This window comes from Vigna unguiculata, chromosome 7 (assembly GCF_037176805.1).
Source record: "Vigna unguiculata cultivar grain cowpea cultivar isolate G323 ecotype 2 chromosome 7, ASM3717680v1, whole genome shotgun sequence".
Lineage (NCBI taxonomy): Eukaryota > Viridiplantae > Streptophyta > Magnoliopsida > Fabales > Fabaceae > Vigna > Vigna unguiculata.
Window position 1 is genome coordinate 27,572,387 of NC_140798.1, and position 13,754 is coordinate 27,586,140.

The following is a 13,754-nucleotide window of genomic DNA, read 5'->3' on the forward strand; positions in this document are numbered from 1 at the left end:
TTCCCCTTAGCGTCTCTCATCTCACACCATTGAAATATCCTCAAGTCTTTGTTTGTTGGGACAAGGTTCTTCGCTTTTTCTCTTCCATCGGAGGCACCTTGGAACATTGGCTGATGCAGAAATTTAGTGAAAAAGAGGGGTTAGGGTTTTGTCTTTCTTCCTCGCAAGGAACACACCCACATGCACATTCATTGATTTTTTTTTTTCATTCCACATCTCTCACTGTGTATCCTATTCGGTCTCTTGGGTAAGTGAGAGTTTCTATCTTCATCCTCTCTCTATCGTTTTAGGGTTTTTTTTGTTATTTCTCTCCCTGTTCGTCTTTTTTTTTGGGCTTATTGTTCATGACCTGAGTTTGTTTACTATATGTGTATGAGTGTGTGTGTGTGTGTGTGTGTGTGTGTGTGTGTGTGTGTGTGTGTTTATAAGATTCAAAATTTGATTTGTTGAAGCTCTACAGGTTCACAGTTCACTCTTGTGAGTGTGTGCAGAGAAATAAAATCATTTGCCTTTTCTAATTTTTATCACATAGGGATCAATGCATTCCTATCTTAAGAATAAGTGGTGTAAGGAAGATTTGGTTTTATAAGGAACAAGCATACGACCCAATTGTCTCTTTGTATATAAATATTTTAATAGTTTAATATCAATAAAAATTGTTGGCAATGACAATTGTAGACAAATTCTTTAGACTGGTGTTGTAAGAATTGACATGTTTTCAAAGTAATAAAGTATATGCTGACTATATAGTATATAGTATTTTATTGATAATTGTTTCCCCAATCTTTTATTGATTGTGGTTTTCCAAGATTGTTATTTGGTCGTCACTCCATCTGATTTTGTTATTATTTACAATGAGTCAATGATGGAGTAATTTAAAAAATTGAGCCCATCATCTGTAACAACAACGGTTGGATCTTACCTTTTGATTGTGTTATCATTTACAATGATTCAATGATGTAGTAATTTTAAAAATTGAGCCCACCATCTGTAAGTGTTAGACCTGAGTGGAAGTTATTTTGTTTTCTTAACTATTAACTTTGATTGATTTCTTTTTTTTTAACTATGTTTGTCTCCTATTATATTTACTGATATTCATAGGTTAGTGAACTTGGCATTTGAAGGTTGTAGATACTGTCATACCAGAATCTAACTAGAAGCCAGGAGCTTTATTCAAACTAACTGGTTTTATTTTTATTAGAACTTGTATTTTATCCTTTATGTTTGGCGTTTGAAGGTTTATGCTTGATGTTTGAAGGTTGTAGATGACTGAATATTAGTAAGCAGGTTCATAATTCAATTACAGGGATCTGGATAATGGAGTAAGGTCATCATGGATCATGGCGGGCGGGGTTAATACCATAAGGCTCAGTTATACCATTTATATCGCACAAACATAATCATTATCCTTGACATGAAGGAATACCGTGCTATACAACTCCTTTCTAGAAAAAAAAATTAGGATAACAATTTTAAATGTAGATTTTGTCTTATAATTTAACATCTCTTAGTATTGTATTTTTTTATAGATTTAAATTTTCATTATTGAATAAAAAGTGTACATAATGAATATATATATATATATATATATATATATATATATATATATATATATGTGTGTGTGTGTGTGTGTGTGTGTGTGTGTGTTTGTTAGTTTCTATGTACTTTGTTTTGTGTAAGAATGGATGTATATATCTGCATGTGTACAAAATCTTAAATGCACTTACTGTTGCTAGTAGAAGTATGTTATGAGGAAGGCTTTGAAATGTGCATTTATGTTTTTGGTGAACTTTTATTTGGTGGAACAATTAATGAAAATTAATATCGTATTTGGAATAATCATTTACTATTGACGATAACACTTCATGGAATAAGCAAGTCTATATGTACAAAATCTTATAAAAGAAAAGATTGATAGTTGTGCACAAAAAACACTTACTGGTACTCTATGTGTACAAAATCTTATTAAAAAAAGACAAATAGTAGTACACAGAAAGACACTTACTATTACTGATATCGTAGTTGGAGTAACCCATTACTCTTGAAGATAACACTTAATGGAATAAAAGTCCATATGTACAAAATCTTATAAAAGAAAACACATATAGTTGTGCACAAAAAGACACTTACTGGTACTCCATGTGTACGAAATCTTATAAAAAAAAGACAGATAGTTGTACACACAAAGACACTTACTGTTACTGATAGTGTGGTAACGAGATGACCTTTGAAATGTTCATTTATGTTATCAATGAATGTTTATTTTGTGAACCAATTAATACAAATTAATATCGTATTTCGAGTTACTCTTTACTCTTGAGGATAACACTTAATGGAATAAGCAAGTGCATATGTACAAAATCTTATAAAAGAAAACACAGATAGTTGTGCACAAAAAGACACTTACTGGTACTCCATATGTACGAAATCTTATACAAAAAAAAGACAGGAAAGACACGTAGTTACTGATTGTGTGGTAATGAGATAACCTTTGAAATGTGCATTTTTGTTATCAATGAATGTTTATTAAGTGAACCAATTAATAAAATTTAATATCGTATTGGAAATAATCATTGAAAAATACTTAATTTAGTGAGGATGTCCATGTGTATAGAATCTTACAATAAAAAAGACAAATAGTTGTATTTGTAGATGTCCATGAGATTACCTTTGAAATGTGCATTTGTGGTATAATTCAACAAGGTTTACTTCTTACTTCGTGAAGGAATTAATGAAAATTAATATCATATTTAAAAAAATCGTTGAAAAATACTTAATTTATTGAGAACATCCATTTGTACAAAATCTTACAATGAAACATATAAATAGTTATACATATAAAGACACTTAATAATCATTCCTTTAGTTAATTGAATGAGGACATCCTTGTGTGTAAAATCTTACCAGGAACAACATACATACTTGTACACAGAAAGACACTTAATACACAGATACATATAATGTGTCCTGTCCAAATAGATTGAAGAAATTCTAGAATGAAACAACCAAATAAATTTTGAAATTATGAGCAAGCACGCCATAAAACTTCTATAATTGTAGTTTCAACAAGAAACATTGAACAAAATTTACTAATATAAAGAAAATGGCAATCAAATCTACCCCACAAATTATAGAATTGGTTCAAAGCTAATAACCAATCAACAACATAGTTTATCATATATGAGCAACTTTAACAGCTTTATGAAAAATAAAAAGTTATCTAATATTTTTCTAATGTATCTAATTAGGTATATCATATATGAGCAACTTTAACAATATTGATCTTTAGAGTCATGGACTGCACGTGGTCTGATCTTCTTTACTCATATGGCAATGCCCACGAGAGTGTTGTAGTACATTAATCATTGGATTTACATCAAACATCGAATTGTAGTGCAATTAACTCCAATTGATCAAATTAACTCCACCACCAACACCAGTCACATGCACAATCGAAAAAGTAAAAAGAAAAGGAATTAGAATCATAGAGACATAATAAAATTTGCTAAGATGTGAAAATGAGACATTCATAACTGTCAAGATCTTATTTTTAAAGCTTCTACTTCTAACTTTGAAACAAATAAAATTTCAATATTAACTAAGCAAGATTGACTAGGGGTTAGGTGTGTGAGGTAGCCCCAATTTCAAAACTACAGAATGACAAAGTAATAGGAATAATCAGGAAAAATGGTGCAAGAACCTCGAGTATGTTCATTTTGGATATATTTTTTCACAAATAATTACTATAGAGAAAAAATTAATAACATTAATTTATGCACAAATCAAAAGTAAAATTTTTAGAAATTAACATACAGTGTGAAGTATTTTCATTTCATGTGAATTTTTAAGTTTACTCAATGTCTTTGATTTCATCTTCTCACAACCGATATGAATTCTGAGTTGGTCGTAGTTTATCTTTCACAATCAGATAAACTTTTGTTTCAAGAAACTTTGTTGCTCTAACCTAAAACAAAATTGGATTGAAGTATGATTGTTCTTCTTCACTTGACCACAAAAGCTAATGGCTCACGAAACCATTTGTTAATGGTGGAGGAAAAGGAATACTGGTGATATTCCTCTGCCTTAACAGAATAACAATATTTACATTACTTACTATAGCAACCAAATCCTGACTATACTTAGTAAACTATTGTACATTAGATGCCGTCCAACAAAAAGATAAAGTGAATGCAAGAAGTGCCCACATTGACTTCCATGACACAAATAGATAAAAATGTGATTTTATGAATGCATAGGTGGCTTGTCATGAAAAAAAAACCTATCACAAAAGGTTGTTTATTCATGTCAGTTGCAGAAGTAGTCGGTTGCTCTATGTCGGCGTTTCTTTGCTATATGCCCTCCATGTAAACTCCAAAAAAGTGAACCTCATATGAAGATTCCATTAAATCCACAACTGACTTAGTTCCATAGGCAAAGATCTACAAAAATAAAATGTCAAACAAACACTCAATAAAAGACAGAAAAACATGAGTAGGAATAATAATAACAATAATAGTTTTTATACCTTTCAAATGTATGTGGTTGATTGGATCAATCAAGACAACCATTTCACCTTATCAACAATGCTTAAGTTGGATTCACGCTTTCGGATGAAGTTCATTCAAACCTTCTAAAAGATGATTTTAGTACACCATACAAGAATCTTAACAATTTCCACTTCCTATAGTATTATACATATAAATAATTAGAAAAGTGTTATTATATATTCAAGAACTGAACTAAAGGACAAAAGAAGTATTTTGAAATTTCGTTTTGTCCATGGCATGACCTATCAAATAAATAATAACGATTCAAGTCATCAACAACATCAGATTGAGAGGACGAACTAAACCAAGCTTAGGCATCAGAGATCGAGAGAAATAACAAAAAAAAATCCTAGAACGAGAGAGAGGATGAAGATAGAAACCCTCACTTACTAAGGAGATAGAATAGGATACAAAACGGTGAGAGATGTGAAATGAAAAAGAAGAATCTCGATGAATGTGCGTGTGGGTGTGATCCTTACGAGGAAGAAAGGCAAAACTCTAACCCCTCTTTTTCACCAAATTTCATCATCACACAATGTTCAAAGTGCCTCTAACAGAAGAGAAAAAGCGAAGAACCTTGTCCCAGCAAATAAAAAATTGAGGAGATTTCAGTGGTGAGAGATGAGAGACGCAAAAAGGAAACGAATGAAAGAATGAAAAGGGTTGGCTTGAAACCTAAACTGAAAATGCCCTCTTCCGCTCTGGACTACACCAGTCAATGCAAATGCCACATCACAGAAGTTAAAAAAATTGAAAACTAAAAATCAAAATGCCACATCTTAGTGACATGTAGGCATGTTAAAAAGGGGTCATATTTGGTGAGTTAAACTATCATTACTCATTTTGGTGACTAGCAGTCCACATATTAGTAGTAATTGCAACTCAACTCTGATTCTTTGATAACAATTTCATTATATTCTCTTTTCCTTCATTATAAGTTTTCATAATATAATTCCTTATAGCGTTTCGAGAAATCTCCTTGAATGAAGGTTGCAAAGCAAGACAAAATTCCTTAAAGCCCATTCGATCAACTATTGACATTGGATATTCATGTAGAACTATCATCTTAACAAGTGCATTGTTGCTTCTTAACTAAATACATAGTTGCCAACAACTATTGTCCACTCCCTGTTTTTTCTGTTTTGAGAGATGCTTGCTTGATGTCTCGAGTTGTTCGAAGTTTGTAAGACCTAAAGCAGGCCATTAAGGGTAATATCCCTTTCTTTGCCTCCTCCAAAAGTTTTGAACCACAATAATTTCAAATGACTTTCCACTTTCCATCTATTTATTGTTTCTTAAAGCAATTCCATACAACTGAAATGCGTCTTTTTCCAAGAATGTTATCCTTTGTTTGAAATGAACTTCTAGTTTCTACTTGGGTCGAGTCATTGCCTTCATTCACAGGAACATTATTTGATTTTTCTACATTTGATTCACCAACATTAAAGGCATTTTCACTTGTTATTCACCTTCCTTAGGGGTAGAAATTTTTTCATGTAGACATTTAAACAACAAACTAATACATATTTAGACAATTTATATAAATTTGTAGACATCATTAATTTAGAATATTACAAATGCACAAAACCAGGTGACTTTTTAATGTTGTTGCTATCAAAAATTCTATCAAAAAGGTTGTAAAAATAATTTATAAGGTGAGTACACACTTTTTGTGAAACAAGAAATATAATTCAAGACATAAATTATACCTATAATTAATCTTGACAAACTAAAAATGTGCCCCCTACTATTAAAATAATAAAACCCATACGCTAGTGATTTTTGATTCATATGAAACTCGTGAAATAATAAAATAATAAACCAAAATGCTATTAAAATAATAAAACTCATATGATAGTAGTTTTCAATTCATATGAAACTCATGAAATATTAAAATAATAAATAAATAACTCGTACTAAGCCATATTTTTCAAGTTTTAAAAGTTAACAAAATTTAATACTTAAAAGTTAATAAACCTCAACTACCACATGTCAAGTATTCTTATTTTGTTGACTTCATTATTTGGCAACAAGCATACTATAACATCATTGTCTATATAGGGTTTGATGTATATGCTCAATTTTAAAGAAAAAGAAGAGAAGGGTTGTACTTGGAAGAAGACAATGTACCGATACTTGAAGCTCGAAGAACGAAGACAAGACAAAATGTGTGGCTTAGAAAAAAATTAGGTCAAAATCTTCTTTATTATATATATAAGGGTATTTTGGTAAATTAAAGTTTAGCAGATATGGGTACTATGATACTCGTACATGCTTCATTAACATGCGGGTATAAAAAAAACTCATACCTGTTACCTGCCGGTATTCATTTTTAATATCTCTTTCCTATCCATTGCGGGTTTTATCCGTGGATACTGGCAGGTACAAATTTTTTTGACATCCCTAACCACTAACCCCGCAATTACCTTATTGATTGAAGCGACACACTATGATATGAATATTTTTTAAAAGTTGAGATTTCTTCCTATCTCTTGTTCCAAACTTTCTCTTTCTTTCTCTTTCTTTATCTATTTCTCCTCCTTTCTAAGGTAACTCATGTAAGACCCGTAAAATTTAATTAATTAAATAATTAGTTAATTAATAAATACGGGAGGGGTAATAATTATGACAATAAATGATGATTGGTGTGACGTGGAAAAGTACTAGCTCATGTGGTTGAGAGTACTTTATTATGTGTGAGGACTTGGGTTCAAGTCCTATGTATGATACTTTTTGTGTTATTTTTATTATTTCAATCTATGAAAGTATGTGCTGTTATGATATGATGCTTGAATTGTGATTTCTGGCATGAAATATGAATTGGCATGATGGTTTGATATTGATTTGGCAATTGCATGGTTATGGGTTCAAGGTATGGAGAGCTCACATTAATCTTTATATTTTTTGGGCATTTTTGGGTCTGATTTGAATATGAAAGGATTGGGAAGAAACCCTAATGGTAAGGCAGCCGAGAGGTGGCTGGAAGGGAACCATAATGGTGTGGTAAATGGTAATAAACCCCATTCAATAAGTAAATCTCGTTTTTAAAGTATTAGCATAGTTTTAGGGCACCTTTAAAAGGTCCTAGAGAGGTAGAAAGAAAGGTTTTACAATCTGAAAATATACCAGAGAGAGAGAGCACGAAAATCTGAAGTTTCTGAGAGTTGGAGTGAGACTTGAGGGGGCTGAATAGGAAGGAACCAAGGAGGGTTGGTGATCAAGGGAGTTTTTCTCAAATTATCAAGGTTGAAGCTAAGGATCCAGGTTAGGGGAGCTGAACCCGCTTATTTGCATGTTATAAATTATTCTGTGTGCAAGTATGAACTATTGGACGTGTGTTTTGGTAAAATTCAATGAGTTTTCACGTTTCTGGAAAATTTCCAGAAACCGCCTGGCGGGCTGCTTATAGCCGCCAGGCGGCACATGTCATTTTATCATCTTTTCTGGGTTCCATGAGGAACCGCCTGGCGGTGAATCCTTGTACCGCCAGGCGCTGCAAACCTGTGACCCAGTTTCTGGGTTCTAAGATACACTGCCTGGCGGTCATGCACACCCGCCAGGCGACGCGGGTAGAATTGGCTCAATTTTGAGGTTTAGTGTGATCTGGAGTGGTTTTGATCGGATAAAAATCAAGGGTTAATGAATTAGAGATGAAATAGAGTCATAATCGACTGAAAACCAGTACGAGTGATAGGTGAAATTCAATAGAACAGTGATCAAGTGGTTTAGGGTTGAACAATCGGGGTTCTGATGTCGTGAGTATGCTGGTGATTGAAATGCTTGGGAAAAATTCCTAAGGAATGCGTGTGTGGACTGTAAGGACTGTAATATATAGGTGAGATTGCGCGAATAGTGATGGAGATTACTCTGGAATGAGAAATAGGGAAAACTTGGGCTGCGCAGGTGTGGAGATTCTGGGAAATTACCAAAAGTTTGATGCACCGCCTGGCGGCAAGAGACTACCGCCAGGCGCTAGTACAGTGACGTGGGCGCTTTTGGGTATTCTGGTCTGGGAGGGTGTTGATAGGATAATTGATGTGTGGCCTCTTGGTAAATTGGAGTGTAAAGGTTTTATTACGGTAAAGATAATTTCCCTCTTACTATACAAGCGAACTTGGGGAGTGTATAAATTGGTTGAAATAGTGGTAATATGGAGCTTGGGAAGTATGTTAAGTCACGGTATATTCTAGTACTGTTAGAGTTTTAAATAATTTGCGTGTCATTATGAAGTTGGGGAAAATAAGAAGGACACCTAATTATGGATGAGTTTCTTGGTTTGTAATTTTTAAAGAGAGTTGTAATGGAATGAGAGAGTGGTACAGTTTCGCTTAAATGAACCATCCCATGCACTGAGTTAGGAGTATGATGAACTAATGATGGGTGTGAGGGCAAGATGCGAAGCGTAATTGACCAAAAAACCAGTACTGCATAAGCACTGATACGGCGCCTGGCGACTGAACTAGGTCCGCCAGGCGGTAGAGAGGCAACAGTGGGGTTCTGGTGCAGGAGGCGCCTGACGGCAAGGGGATTCCGCCAGGCGATGGCGAAGAAATACGTGATCCCTGGAACAGCGTCCGCCTGGCGGTGTATACTGTCCCGCCAAGCGGTGGTTACAGACTTTGTGTGTTGAGGCGCTTGGCGCCTGGCGGTACGTGTCCCCCGCCAGGCGGTCTGGAAGCTGTGGCGCCTAGCGGTACGTGTCCCCCGCTAGGCGATTTGGCTGCTGTAAGTCCTAGTTGTTGGACTTCGTAGGGTGTTCTACAAGGTTTCTGGTAGTGCTTCAGAGGTGAGGTTGCTGGAGTTCCTTGAGTTGTGGCTCGGAACGTATCCCTTGAGTTGTGGCTCGGGATAGGGGTTAAGCACGTGGTATTCCTTGAGTTGTGGCTCGGAATAGCATCTCTTGAGTTGTGGCTCGGGATGGCGGATGAACATGAGAAACCTTTGAGTTGTGGCTCGGGTTGGCGAGTGTGGCCGGTATGAGTGTGCTGGTTGTGGCCAGTACGGATGGGTCCAGATAGATTGCCCTCCTCAGTTATTGGCTGACGAGTTTGGTAGTCTTGGGACGATACGGGCTTTGTTCGTATATGGGAACTCTACCTGGCGTTGCGGTGTATGATCCGTAGCATGTTTTCCCGCACGTGCTCTATCGGTTGTGGCCGATAGGTATGGCAGCAAGTCACCTTGAAGTAATCAGTAGACGAAGTAGAACACGAATAAACGTATTGGAGATTGAATTGAGGGAATAAAAATATAGGGCATTGTGGGAAGTTAATTTAAGTGATGTTATGTGTATGTATACTGATTCATATATATATGTTTATAGCTTTGTATATATATGTGTTTTATCTGCTAAGCTCACCCTATCTGCGTGTGTGTGGCGATGATCGTGTACGCGGTACACGGGAGCAGATGCTGGTGATGCAGGTGGCTCAGGTGCAGCTTAGGCGCGAAGAGGGGATTGATTTGGGGAAAATTTTTACTTGTATTACTTTGTTTTGGAAATATTTGTAAACCCGGATGGGTGACTTAATAACATTGGATTTTAATTATGTGATGGACGTTCTAAGTTTTTATCAGCAATTAATAAAGCTTTAAATTTTCCCGCGTTTTGGGAAAATGAGGTATTATTAAACATGTTATCTTATTTATTCCAATTATTTATTTATAAATTAGTAATATCCTGACGGGATGTTACAACTCACACTTTCTTCATTTTTTTCACTTCATTACTTTGCTTTCCAATTATCCATATTTATAAGTCATGCACATGTGCCAACTTCTCCAAGTAATGAATGCATGCATTAAATATATTACATGTGCATTAAGTCATCTTATCTCATTTTTCCTTCATCATCATTTTCATTCATCTATTTACAAGTCATGCATATGTCATTATCCAACAAGTCCAAGTCAAAGTCAATCATTATGACTTGCATTTAATAAAGAGATAAGCCTTGTCTCTTCTTCATCTTATCTCTTTTTTTCTAGGTAACTTACTTTCTATTCCCTTCTTTTGCACCTTCCTATCATATTCATACATATTTATAAGTTAAAGTTTCAAACAATCACTATATGTGCATTGAATGTAGTCTTATGTCATCTTATTTCCTCTCATCTCCTTATCTTCTTTTTTCTTCTTATCCTTTCTTATTTCTTATTTCTTATTATAATTTAGATTATAATGTTCATTTAATTATTATTTTTTCAATAATTAACATATACACATGCTTATAAGTAAATAAAGTAAATAATATCCTCCTAATAATTAATATATATATATATATATATATATATATATATATTGAATTAATTCTATTAATAATTCTATCAATGTTCAAATTATATATAGACAAAATATGAGACATTAATAAAATGTAAGAGTTTATAAATAATAATTTTAAAGTAAAGATAAAGTAAATAATACAATTTACTACAAGTAGGGATGTAACAATAATAACTCCTTGCATGCTTTTATAATGGCAATGAACTCTGCCTTTGTAGTAGACAATGCTACACACCACAACTCCCTTTGCAAACTTAATCAAATAACCCAAAGTGGACTTTTTGGAATAAATGTCTCCAACCATATTTAAGTATGAGTAACCCATCAAAGTAGGCTTATCACCTCCAAAACAAAGCCTCAAATCACCAGTACCACAAGGATACCTTAAAATCCATTTCACATCATTCCAATGTTCTTTATGTGGATTTGACAAAAATTGACTGACTGTACCAACAACAAGTGCAATATTTGGTCTTGTACATACCATTGCATACATCAATCTGCCCATTGTAGATGCATAAGGAAATTTGTTTAACACTCATTTAAAGGACTCTATCTAACATTCAATTTAAAATGAGTAGAAAGAGGAATGCTTACAACTTTAGCATTTTCAATTTGAAATATCTACAACACCTTCTTAATGTAGTGCTCCCGCGACAACCAAATATTCTTCTCTCTTCTATCACGTGAGATATATACGCCAAGAATCTTTTTACCAACTCTTAAGTCTTTCATGGCAAAAGACTCACCAAGTGTCTTCATTAACTTGTCAATTATGAAAATCTTTTCCCAACAATAAGTATGTCATCAACATACAATAACATGATAATAATTTCATCACCAGAGAACTTTCTAACAGAGACACAATGATCAAAAGTAGTCTATTTGTAATATTGATCACACATAAATAACTCAAACTTCTTGTACCGCTATCTTAGAGTCTGCTTCAAACCGTATACACATTTCCTCAGCCTACATATATAATATTTCCATCCTTCAACAAGAAAACCATCAAGTTGTTTCATGTAAATCTCTTCCTTTAGATTACCATGAATGAAAGCTATTTTCACATCCATCTACTTAACCTCCAAATCAAGAGTGTAAGACCTGTAAAATTTAAATAAGTAAATAAATAATTATGTAATAAATATGGGTAGTGGAGTCTTTATGGCATTTAAAGTTGAGGTTTATGATGTGGAAAAATAATAGCTTAAATGGTTGAGAGTACTTAATTGGATTGAGAGGACATGGGTTCGAATCATATGCATGCCATTTAGGCGTTATTTTTAAACATGTAATTTTAGTAATAATATGTTTCTCGTGAAGAGGGATAATATAATCTTATAGTTATAGATATTATCAAGAAACATGAATTGGTTTGATGGGTATGCATGGATTTGACATTGGCATGGTTAGGGGTTTGATCCTTGTTATAACCAAATTAAACTTTCTTTTTGCCAAATTTATTTTTGGCATGAAATTGAAGGGACAAAAGAACCCTACTTGTGTGAGAGAAACTAAGGAGGCTGAGAAAAGAAGTGTAAAACAGCCATTGAATGATAATTATGCCTAGCTTAATGGCAAATTTCGTTTTAGTCATTATGGCAATTAAAACTAGGCTTGAAAGTTGGGGTAAAGGGAAATTTAGTGAGAAAGGAGGACTCTAAGGAGACATAACTCTACTGCACCGAAAAGTGGAGATTGAGAGTGAATTGGAGAAATATTTCAGAAGATTAGAAGCAAGTTGGAAGGAGTCAAGGGCTGGATTTTTAGTGCACAAAAACTTGAATAAATTCCAAGAACTAAGCAAAGAAACCAGGTTAGGAGAGTTGGACCACGTTTATTTATGTTTTTGAATAATTACATGAATTATAGCATGATTGTGTATGCTCTTTGCCGTATATTATTTTTGGATTTTGTGTTTCTGGAAAACTCCCAGAAACCGCCTGGCGGGCGACTAATTGCCTCCAGGCGACGCATATGCTTGTGTGTGATTTTCTAGGTTTCGAGTGGAACCGCCTGGCAGCACAAACTGAACTGTTAGGCGATGCTTGTTGTTCAACCCAATTCTGGGTTTTCTGGATAAAGGGCCTGGCGGTGGTGATTGACCCGCCAGGCAACACGAGCTTTTAGTTCGATTTTAATGTTCTGGGTGTGTGGGGATGATTCTAATCGGGGAAAACAGTTGTTCTCACTATGTGAGAATGATTACTAGTTGTATTCCATTGAATCATACGTGGTTGGTGGTTAAATTGGAAGAGAACCTCATGGACATCGTGTTACGATTTGTGAAATTTGGAATTTAGAGATGGACTAAATTGAATGTGTAATATTAATGGAATTTCGTTGATTAAAAGTTTTAAGGGATGAATTGTGATCCTAAATCTTTGAGTGGTGAGTATTGAGTTGAAATTGAAGAAAATCAGGATGGTTGGGTTGGTTGAGATATCGCAGGCGCAAGGGAAGAGCTGCGGGATTCCTAGAACTGTAGGAACTGCCTAGCGACACCCAATTGGCCGCCAGGCGCCACACCAGTGATGCATTATGCTCTGATTCATGAAAAACACTGTTTTTCGTACTTTTGGCAGAACAGGAACCGCCCGGCGATAGTATAGTCTCGCCAGGCGCCACCTTCCTCATTTCAGGGCGTTAGGCACCACCATTTTTTCTTGTTTGTGTAGTTTTCATAAAACTGCATTTCCTGGTTCGTTAACCGTCCGATTTAGATGAAATTTTGACAGGTAGTCCATAACATGTATTTCTTCACTTTGAACGGTGGAGATTTGATTTGGAGGACAGTAGCTATAGATATACGTTACTCAATATTGCTGATTTTGGAGTCTTTGAAATACATGATTAAGCTCTTAATAATTTCAAGTAACTTCTAATGAAGCATTATTGGGTTATGTGGTAAGTCTATATCA